Raw genomic sequence first — 12,483 nt, forward strand, 5'->3', positions numbered from 1 at the left:
GGACCCGACGGCCTAGGTCTATTATCAGTGTAGTTTACCGTTTCTGTTTGATCATCTAATTCTTTCATACAACTCCAATTTTCATGTGGCCCACCACACCCTTCATAAGCCATAACCGAGGCCGCTTTTGTCATTTCTAACTTTTTTATTTTTGAAGAAAGGGCCTCAATTTGGGCTTGTAAAGAAGTACTTTCGTCAACCTTATGGGCGCCCGGGGTAATAGATTTATTGCCTCGGGGAGTGTGCCATTGAAAATGGTTTGAGCAATTTCCTCAATTTGATTATAAATTTCATTTGGGCGACGATTACCTAAAAGTCCCCCGGAGCTAGAGTCGAGTGTTTGTCTTGTGTGTGGCAACAATCCATTGCAGAAAGTGGATACTTGTTGCCAAACTGCAAGACCATGATGAGGGCACTTTCTTAGTAGCTCCTTGAACCTTTCTCAAGTTTCATATAAGGATTCCCCATCCTCTTGTGAGTATGTATTAATTTCAGTCATTAATTTAGCCGTTTTAGCATGAGGAAAATACTTATATAGAAACTTTTGGGCTAGTTCATCCCAGGCGTTTACCGAGCCAACTGGGAGGGCATTAATGAAAATGGAAACATTCGAAGGCGGATGGCGTCATTTGATGCTCCGTTGATCCAGAAGGTATCATATATTTCCAAAAAGTTGGTAATATGCAAATGGGGATCTTCATCCGCAAGCCCGTGAAAGGTTGCGTAATTTTAGAGCATTTGGATCAAATGCGGCTGAAGTTCGAAGTTGTTGGCATCGACATTTGGCGCATTGATAGCAGCACCAAGATTACCTACGGTGGGCCATAGGCAGGTAATCCATGAGAGTACGTTGGTCCGCCATCGGAAGTAGGTCCCCCGAACCTTTCTCTTGGTTTTTAGCTTTACGTCTTTTTCTTAGAAAGCGTTCGGGTTCGTCTAAAGGCTCTTTTATGTCTCTGCTGGAACTGGAGCTCATACACTACGTAGAAGGTTCAGGTGTGTTGCCTGGGTTCTAAGTCCTGCAACGAAAACAAAAAAGAAAGTTGGTCAGAAGGTTCACCACGGCCCCGTGCTAAATAAACACGGCCCGTGGTCGGAGATACAATAATTGTTTTCCGGATTCCTGTTACTGGGGAGTTTGACACGGCCTCGTGTTGCACCGACACGGCCCCGTGCTCAGCTCTCTGTAACTCGGTAAATAAAAACTGCCAGTAACAACGCTAGGCACGGCCCGTGTCCGACCAGGCACAGCCCGTGCTGAGCTCTGCAGAAACTGAAAAAATAAGAAAAACCCTAAAAAAATAAGAAAAATAAGAAAAAATGATTAGGCCATTGATTTTAAGCTTTCTTAAAATCCTTGTGTCCCCGGCAACGGCGCCAAAAACTTGATGCGTAGTTGGTGTGATATATTTTTATGTATATTTTTAGCCCTTTTTAACCACTATAGTCAAGTTTTAAATTTATAAAACACGATATTTACTAACACCAAAAACACATATGGGCAAGTGCACCCATCGTGAGCGTAGTATAGTGTTGGTAAGATACCGAGGTCGTCCAAGGACACAAGAGCTTTTAATACCGATTTATCCTCAACGTCTAATTAAATCAAAAATTTAGGAAAAAGGTTTTAAACTAGAAAATAAAAACTAAAATGCTGAAAATAAAAATAAAATAAATAAAAACAGATAGACAAGATGAATCACTTGGATCCGACTCGCCTTTAGTGTAACCTTTGATTATTTCCACACTTTTGCACTTTTTAAGAGATTATCATAGTTATTGTAGTAGGCCCCTCTTTTGAAGGTGACGTTACCCTCAACCCAGTAGTTTGAGTCAGCAAGGATACAATCCTAAAGGGTCGGATTATTGAAAGATAATTAATTAAGTTATTAATGCATAATGTGGTAGGCCCCTCTTTTGAAGGTGACGTTACCCTCGGCTAAGTAGTCTGAGTCAGCAGGGATACAGTCCTAAGTAGCCGGGTTAAAGTTTTAATAGTAGTTTACATATGAGGGGATCAAAGAGATTGGACCCCCGCCATCCAATACCATTGGGTATTGAAGGAGGTCCTACTAAATCTGACCCAGGTCCTTGCAGGATCTATACACTGAACAATGGTAAGACTCTTACCAAACCATTCTCTTAACCCCCAACCAGGTAGCCAACATGCCTCCATATAGACAGTGGAGATATGAATGATGAAAATCTTTTATTTTATATAGACAGTAAAATAATGCCAAGACACCACGGACAAATGATAAGGAAGAATCACCTTCAACATATAAAACTAGTTATTAAAGTCATTAATACATAACCAAATAAAAAGTGCGAAAAGATTAAAAATAAAAAGTATTACACTAAATGCTTGTCTTCACCAAGTGATGTAAGAGACTTAGGCAAACATGGCCTTTGATTGTCAAGAACTCTTACGATCAATCTTGGATCCCGAGACGACTCACACACTCTATGATGGATGATGGTGGTGGATGATGGTGTTGTGATGGTGGTGGAGTGTGGGTGAAGTGTGAGAGAGGTGGTGTGCCAAGGGATGATTTGCAAGTGAGCCAAGCACCCCTATTTATAGCTTGAACAGAAGCTCGGGCACGGCCCCATGTCCATTGGGCACCGCCCCGTGTCCATCCTCTTCTCTTTCTTCATTAATTGCAGTTTGTCTGCATTAGTTAACCACGCCCCCGTGTCCGCTGGGCACGACCCCGTGTGCAGAAGCGTATCTGTACTATCAAGATATCCTCAGATTCTGCGAATCTTAGAGTTGACCATGGCCCCGTGTCCGTTGGGCAAGCCCCCGTGGTGGGTGATAGAAGCTTCTACAACTTTGTCTTTTCTGCTGACACTTGGACACGCCCCCGTGCTCATTGAGCACGGGGCGTGTTCAGCCTTCTGTTCTCTTGTTTTTGCTTGGGAAGATGCTGTCGGGGGGTCGGGCATGCCACGTTTGTTCCTTTTCTTGTATTTATGTTAGATTTAGTTGCCTTTTTGCTTCTTTTGTTCATTTGAGCTCATTTAATCCTAAAAATACAAAAGGAAGACAAAAACACACTTTTTCCAACATTAGTACTAAAAAAGGGTTAGTTTTATGCCATAATTGATGTAATTTATATGTTGCATTTTGTACACATCAGTAACCCACACACACCACAACCACCTTCATCAATCAATTTCCATCCAATCTCTACTCATACAAAGGTGTAAGAAGCGTCACAAGGAAGCTAGGAGCTCTTGGAAGTTGAAGGATCCCTTGCAAGTGCTATTAACCACCTCATCTTCATCTTGTGATCATCCCTAGCCTTGAGCTAGTAGTAAGATCATCCAAACTCCATTTTACATCTTATTTAGTTGGTTAAAGAATGATACAAGTAACTTAACATGAAGAACACTAAAGATCAAGAACTTAAATCATGAACATAAGACTAAAAATCATAAGAATACATGTTGTTAAGTGTTAATATGCTTCTTGATTGTTGATTGTTTGTGTTAATAATGTTAAACATCATATGAACTTGCTAGGAGAATATATATTTAGATGTCACCATGTGTGTGATTATTTGTATATTATGTGTATTAGTTATATTATTTTAGGACCTGAAATAATATAACTCACCAAAATACCAAGAAATTACAATACAAAATGTTACCAAAATTCCAAGAAATAAATATATAATTTATACCCAAAATATTGGAGAAACCGAACAAGGAATATAACTTACATAAATATTCTGGAAATAAATTCATAAGTATACCTTGGTAATTGGTATTTTGGACACCAAGAGAAGAAAAATATGATTTTTACAATTATTACAAAGATATATCATATGTTTGACAAGAAGAAAATATATTATTTTTGGGTAAATAAAAATATATATTTTCTTAAATAAACATAAAATACATTATTTTTGGGTGAAAAATAGATTTATATATATTTTATAAGTTAAACATGAAAAAATATTATTTTTGAGGTTTAAATGAAAATACAATTATTTTTGCCAAGAGAAAAATTATAAATAATTTTTCTATGTAAGTTTTCTTAAAATATATATTTTGAGAATATATATTGATGAATTTTTATTAGAAATATTATTCCGGAAAAATAAATACAAAACTTAAGTATAAGAATACTTATTAAACACAATAAGAATATGTATTCTCGTACGTATAAATATACATCAGAATACGCCCCTGATACTTGGCAAAAATACACAAGGTTAAGAATACGGGTATGAATACACCCATCCTTGGGAAGTTATACATGTACCAATACATAAATGTGTCAAGTTAAAATATATTATTTTAGCAAATATTCCAAAATTTAATAAATATGATTTAAGTTAAAATATTTATTATTTTAACAAATAATTATATAACTTGGAATAATATTGAAGACACAAAGCAACGTAACTCAAAGACACTAATTAAGACTAAGGTCAAGGCATGACCCACCCGTCTAATAAACCGTAGTACGTTGTAGGTAGTCGTGCACACTAGGAGAAGCTTTGAGTTTCATCGGATTGAAGAACGCAAGACCGTGAGTTCATGTCTGTAACGCCCGTCTTAGTTAATCAAGATTTTAATAATAAAATACACATTTTAATGCAAAAATGTGACTCTACGAAAACTTGTCATACCTACATTCCCATATGTTTACAACATTTCAAAAACATATTTGTAAGTGTTTACATAATTCACTTATAACAAAACAAATCAAGATTTGACGCGGAAGCTTCATTTAACGTGTGTTCGGTTTTTGCTCGACGCTTGATCTTCATCCGGGACTCTCGACATTCACCTATGATCAAAACAAACTTAGAAGTCAGTTTTGATAGTTAAATAACAAGTACAACAAAGTAATTGGGTCAAATAATCAAAATAAACAAAATAAACAAAATTTTCAATCTTTTACCCCGTCGTCGCGCGCCACGGCAAATCCCTTTGGCCATGGCGCGATGCCACGGCTTCAATTTGACAGAATGTGTGATGCTGGTGCTGCATATTTGCCCAGCTAAGTTTTAACCAAAACCTAACTTTAAAATTGCATAACTTTTGATCTAGACCTCCGTTTTACGCGATTCTTTTTCCTACGCGTTCGTAATTTAATTCTCCATCTCATGGAGTAAAAATCCGACATCTGAATTTACAAAATTTTAGATTTCAAACTCTTGGCTTGAAATTCAATTTTAACACATTTGACCCGTTCGTTCTTTTACCAAACTAACTTGTTATTTTCCTTCAAAATACCATGGTAATCATGTTATATCCGTTTACTAATTTACAGGATTCAACTTTACGGGTTCCTTAAGAAATTTTAACCCGTTTTGCATATATACTCGTTTTGACCCGTTACGAGTATTTTACATTTTTAGATTTAAATCATGCTTCTATTGGTTTACATCCTATCACCATTTTTATACGAATTCCAAGGACTCAATTTAACAAGACGCTTATTTCAAAACAACTCTTTAAAGGTTGTTTGCCCTATTTACCCCTCAAGGGCTTTTTGGTCAATTTTAGCCCTTCAGTTGTACGACGAAGGACTTCCGCTATTATTTGACCAAAATGTCGCTTTTAGCTATAATTCTAAACATGCGTACCTGGCTCAGATCATAAGATTGACCCGATTAAATACCTTTCGCTATTAGTTTCTAGTTAATAGCCATGCGAACCATGTGTTAATTCCTATAATCATCAAATATTATTGACAAATGGTGTTAACAACACCATTTGACCCGTTTAGTCGAAATGACTAATTATCATTTTGAGATGGTATTTAATTGCCATTTCACCCCCTTTAACCTACCCCGGTTTACTTTTGAATTCATCTTACTTAAGTATCGTTCTCGTTTTGTTAGACCCGTTATGGCTCATGCCAAATGGTGTCCTTTCAAATCCCTTTATATATCCGTTAGTCCATGTCCGAATTACTATTTGACCATTTTTACCCTTTTTACCATAATTCATGGTTTCTTATCTTTCTCACTTTTTCTGACTCGCATTTAAATCGTGCCGGAACATCATGTTTCGTTTACTCAATATAATTCAGATTCAATACTCGAAATCAAGTATTTGGTAATAAAATAAAAGGCGTAAGCTTCACTTACCTCGCATCCAAACTATGCTTCTCTTTTCCTTCTTAATTTGTTTGACCCGCTTCCTTCTCCAAGCTTCCACCTAGCTTGTTACACGTCAAACTATCATCATCGTTTTCAAGGTGGTTAGTTAAATCATAATTTAATACGATTATTCCACCTTACGCATTTTCTATCAAAATTTTCATTCGATCTTATTAATGGTCAGTTTGACTTTCAAAAGTCAACTGCCTCTTTTTAATATCTATGAAATGCAAAACTGAGTTCAACGAACTCACTTAGGCATTTCTTCAACTATTCGGTTGTCACTGTTTTTAGGCCACTAACTCACCCAAGGTTCTAACTGAGTTTATTATGTTTTCAACACTTTATCTTGTTTATGTGATTATCAAGACTAATTTGTCCATTCATTTCACAAGGACTAAGGGTTCCTCATATACGAGTGAAACCCGTTTCGTCATATCACTAGCATTCACCCGAACACCTAATACAACCAAGTTCTACCTATCAATTTAGTAGTTAGCATGATTTCAAACATCCATATTCATGAAATAAATCACTAATTTCACTACAACCTTCAAAACCCTTTTTGAATCATGTATAATCAAATACTCAAATTTGAAATTTGTTTAAGTATTTCGCTTCAACTATCAATTATGATGATTTCTAGCACAAACATATCATCAGCCTCATTATTTAGCTAAAACCCACTTAGCACATACAAGGGAATTCATCAAACCCTAGTTTTTAACACTAATCCTTCAAGTTTTCAACTAGGGTTTGTTTCTAAACATGAATTTCATCACAACAATGCTCATAAATTCATTGTTCATTCCAGAATTTCGATTATGATTTCTCGTCATAATTTCAAAGTATCACCAAATAACAAAATTCAACATACCTTGTAATCCCCACGACTAGGTGATCACGAATTTGTGTTCATGCATCTGATTTGGGCTGGATTTGACCTTCAATTTGTTGATTTTGGGTGAACTAGGGTTTTGAGCTCCTAGCCCTTCTTCTGATCAATCTCACGCACACACACACTAGTGTGTGTGTAGTGTTTTAATTAAATAAAAATCAAGTTTTAAATCTTCCTCTTTTGGCCCCTCTAGTTTGTAACCTTATAATAAGGTTTATTACCCAAGTTTCCTTCTTTATTTTAAGGCACATATTTAACTAGGTTGATATTCCTAGTTACTTGGTGGGTTCGTGGAAGTTATAACCCGTTTTATTTTTAAGTCCCGTTAACTCGGGCCTTTCGTAACTTTATTTTCTCAAAAGTCTTTTATTCATGTTTTATTTAATATTACGATTATTTATTTAATTAAATCCTAATATTTACCGGGTTATTTTTACCACTAACGGTACTTTACCCGTCTTTTAGTATTAACGGGGTTTGATTACCAAACCCTTTTTCAGGGTGTTATAATGTCCCCTTTTTCTTTTAACTGTTTTCGGTTTTATAACTTCGGAGGTGAAGTACATGTTACAAATTGTTTACAAACGTTTACATATGGTATGGTTAGCTAAGGAATGTACTGCTAGATCATGTGAGTGGTGGGTACAACGCTTAAGACCATTAATCCTCATAGTAGGACCGAGGGACATGAGTGATAGATCTATTTGGGTGTTGCGAGTCCAACCCATGAGGACCGGGATTTGGCCCATGAGGTGACTATGTCTTCTAGCCGGAAGCCCGGTACAAAATCCGCTAGGATTGAGCCTTCCTGCATCACGTCACACATATTAATGGCCTTGCAAACAATTAATTGATATGTTTCCTTGTTTGTTTTCATACCGGTTTACAAATACATACATACTTACAAGTTTACAAAGTTTGTTTCGAGCTCACATATAAAACACATGAACTCGCTCAACTTTTGTTAATTTTTTCAAACTACATATATTTCAGGAAACTAAATGTGGATCTGGCGGGCGCTGAAGTTTTCAAGTCATGTCTCTAATAAAAGATGTCATCCGAAGTCGAAGGGTTTGGGTTATGTATTTTATCTTGGATAAGATACATGGCTCAAAGCCTAGTTTGTTAGTGTCTTTTATCAAGTCCTTATGGAACTTAAAACTTTGTTGGTGTTGTATTTTGAACATGAAATCTGTGTTTGGGATTTGAAAACAATGTCGTTTGTAATGTTTTAAATCAATCTATGGATGAACATCTTGGGTTTTATCATATAGTTGTTTGTTATAGTTGAATGCAATGATATTAAGCAAGTCACATATAATCACGCTTACTCAAAAATCAGGGTGTGACACTGGCTGGCCAAAAAAATATAAAAATTAACTGGTTGCAAAGTCAACAATAATAACCGGTTTTAATGGTTTCACAATTTTAAAACATACCTATATAATAAAGAATATAATATAAGTAAAGAATATATGAGATATGCAAGCTCATGCAACCAAGCAATAAACTTTAAATTTGACCATACTTTAAAATTGTTCGTTTTGGGTTAGTGTTAATTATTATTAAGTTTTAACGTAATTGACAACTAGCAAAACATGTGATCATTTTTTTAATTAATATCGTACAAGAAAGACATGGACAATTTTTCTTTTTTTTAAATTTTGGTATCTTAACTCCGTGTAGAGTCAATGACGCGTTCCTCTAAACTGAAGAAAATGTGTTCAATTTTGAGGGTCACGATAACAAAGTCCAAACTATATATTATAATAGATCAAGAACCGTATTACCATATTATAAATTAAGAAAATGTTTGTGCATTATGGTTTGTAACTTAAGCATTGGGAGTGTTTCAAAAAAAATTGTTGCTATTTTATTTCTAACCCAAAAGTTTTATGTTTTGCATTTTAACCTTTTTGTTTTTTTTTACTTTTAACCCAAAAGTTTTCATCTTTTGCAATTTAACCCAAACACATTTTTATTTTCAACTTTGATCCATGTATTTTTCATCTTTTTCAATTTTTTCGTTTTACGTTTTCTTATACTTTTGCGAGTAAACACGCCATAACGTACGTGTGGGTTTCAAAGTTTTTTCGACTATTTTTTCCTGTTTGACAGGACCCTCACAACGCGTCTATTTTCCCTGTTTGACAGGTTCGTCGCAACGCGCGTGGTATTAGATCGACATAGTTATTCTTTTCCAATTTTACATTTCAGTCTTATTTTTCGCATTAACATGTCGCAACTAACATACGTGGTTCAACGATTTTACGTATGCTTTTCGTTCGATGTTATTTTTTCTTTTTATTTATTTTATTTTAACGAGCTTTTCTGGTGTTGTTGATCGCTGGTAGTTGTGTAGCATCAGTGCTACTTGGCACGGTGTATCCCCCACCTCCCCGACGCCCCCGCAACGCGAGGGCCCTTAATACTAGTTTTAAGTTATTTCCTATTTATGGTATTTTTACCTCTTGCATTTGATAACTAACTTTTAGGTTTGGTCACTTTGTATTTTATGCTACATCAATTATTTGACTTTATAACTTTGTTCAAAAGTCGAAAAGATGTAAAGTTATGTCACTAGAAAATGATTGGTGGTCAAAACATTAAAAGTAATATATATATATATATATATATATATAGCTGTTACTTGAAAACAAAGGTTTGTAGCCTGGTGGTATTAACAAGTGTAGTAAGATGTTGCCCACCAAGTGATGCCGGTGACGTTAGGGTAAGATTTAGTAGGTGTGTGTGTTTGCCGTCTTAGAAGAAAAAGAATTTAAAGAACAATTTTTCATTTATAACATTGATCCATGACTTCTATTTTAAAAAGATGTGAAAAAACTATGAATCTAAATAAAAGCTATCTAATATGTCTAAAAGCTTAGAATCATCATCAAAGATGATTAGAAGTTGTTGATATCATTTGAATTTAATTGTATTGAGAAATCAAGAAGATGAGTTTTGTTTCAAAATCTCTTTTTTTTTTTTTTTTTTTTTTTGGAAAACAGATGGAATTTTTGGTGTATATGGGTAGGAAACATTATAAATGATAGGAATTTACCTACAACGCTATTGAAAAGAGTTTGGATCAAGATATGAGGTCAAAAGATCAAAGTGGAAATTTTTGGAGAAAATGTTATCTTAAGTCCCTCTAAACTCAAATATAATTGATAAGAAATGACTTTAAAATATCATTTTTTTTGTACTTTATCATACTGTGTTGAAAGTGTTAGAATATGTAAGTCTTGATCTAAAAAAAGTCAAACGGGTCAATGAATCCAAATTCTATATTAGTTGTTTAATTATGGCAAGATAAATTCTCATAAAATAAATATAAGTATAATGTGTTTATTGATTAAAGTAGTGAAAGTGATCAATTGATAGTTAGATGTGAACTTGACTTAAGAAATATGCTAACGATAAGTTGCCTTTAAGAGGTCCACAAAGTGTGGAAAGAGTTGCAAATAACAAGTGATCATCAAATCTAAAAGGTGTGGAAAGAGTCTTGCAGAAAACTAGTGATCATCAAACAAGTATAATTAGTAAAAACATCTAACTCAAAAATTTAAGAATACAAATAACAATTGATCATAAAATTACAATAAGATCAATATGACATTATGGCCTAACAACTCATTTAGCATTCAATCGGCAAGCTTCAGGATGGACCGGGTTGTTAGTTAATAGCTTTTTTTGTGTGTTTAATATCGGACTGGCTACTTTTATATTGTATTTTGATTTCAACTTACATCCATAGTTATAGTTATGTTTGTAAATATTCCATTATGGACTTCAAGTGTTTAGTTCAATGAGTATGCAAACACTTTTAAGACTTCTATTATGTGTTTTACATTTGAGAAATTTAGGGAGTGAACAAAATGAATAACATTATAAAACATGTTATATCATTAAATTCATGCTTTGAAGATTTATGCTTGTTCTTGTTAGTGTTACGGATACGCATTTAGATATGCAAAAACCCCCCTTGTTGTATGTGTTCGTCTCTAAGCTTCTTCGATTTTGATGCTTTCTGAAAGTAGAGTTGTGTATGTTCTCAAGATTTTACCAAGTAGGGAACAAAGGGGATGGTGAACAGGGCCGGCTTTGGGCCTGTGCAAGAGGTGCCATGGCACAGGGCCCAAAACATTTAGAGGCCCAAAATCGTTTAAAAGTTAATATATATTTTATATATAAATATGTTGTAGGAAGAATTATACATATTAGTGCGTTAGCTCAGTGGATGCAGCAATTAATTTTAAAGCTGGACATTTCGAGTTCGAATCCCGTTGTCGGTTTTTTCATTTTTTGTTTTTCATTTCTAATTGATGATTTGTTTTTGTTTCATTTCTAATTGATGTTTTCTTTTTGTTTGGGCCTTCAGCTTGTTTTATCAATAGGGGAAAAATCCCATGTGCTCACACCAATTGCAACTTTACAAGCTTATTTTTTAGTTTTAATTTTGATTTATGCTCACATTAATTGCAACTTTGCAAGCTTATTTTTTAATTTTCATTTTGATTTTTCACGTCTAAATTTGGGCCTCCACAAATTGCAAGTTCATTCATTTTTTCTTCTCATTTAATCATTTACGTAACAAACTTTACATGTTTTCATGTAGGTTTTTTATTTCTTATTTAACCATTTACAAAATAAACTTAAAAGAACTCAGTATCTAGTTCTATTTTTTTATTTATATGAAATGGTTCGTGTTGCCAAACAGCCAAACTAATATGGGTATGTTTCATATATTCAGTTTTTTTTGCTACGCTACTTATATTTTGTTTATTTTATAACAAACATAGTCGTATTGTGGTTTTTTGATATATGATTGATGAGTTTATATTATAGGGAGGGGCCTAATTTTTTTTTGTTTCGCACGGGGCTCAAAAGTATTTTATCATTCTCGGGGACGGCCCTGATGGTGAATTATGATTTAATCTCATCAGCTATATTATATTTTATTTTTTTACAATATGTTTTATGTCATAAATTAATTTGGGTGTGTATTTTATTCATAATTATAACTAAAAAAGAGAGATTGACATAAAGTTTTATAATTAAAATGCAATTGTATTATATACATTTATGTTTTTTGTAGTAAAATTTTAGTTTTGATATATTAATTTGCAAAAAAAATTAAAAATTCGAAAACTCGAAAACTCGGGTTGAATCGTGTTCGGGTCATGTTCGAGTTCATGTGTATGACAAGATTTTCAGGTTCGGGTTCGTATATAATTTTCAGGTTCGGGTTGGTTTGAACCCGTGAACCTGCCCCGTTTAGCACCCCTACCTGAGAGCCGAGACCACCCTATCTCATTGGACCTAACAATTGGGCTTTTGAAAACACAATCCAATGAAGTTTAATTTGGGCTTGGATCTTAAATTTGGATGGTTGTTATCATGGAACTTGAACTGGTAACTAATGCCTGTGTTGGGTGTGAGACAAGTTTAGGCTGC

At 34.3% G+C, this 12,483-nt stretch overlaps 1 non-coding gene across 1 annotated transcript; it reads left to right on the top strand.

Annotated features, from left to right (window-relative positions):
- Positions 1 to 398: 398 nt before the first annotated feature.
- LOC118480820 lies at positions 399 to 505 on the top strand. Its single transcript, XR_004863799.1, has one exon. It is a non-coding gene; the product is annotated as a small nucleolar RNA R71 (small nucleolar RNA).
- The last annotated feature ends 11,978 nt before the right edge of the window (positions 506 to 12,483 follow it).

This window comes from Helianthus annuus, chromosome 7, assembly GCF_002127325.2.
Source record: "Helianthus annuus cultivar XRQ/B chromosome 7, HanXRQr2.0-SUNRISE, whole genome shotgun sequence".
NCBI lineage: Eukaryota > Viridiplantae > Streptophyta > Magnoliopsida > Asterales > Asteraceae > Helianthus > Helianthus annuus.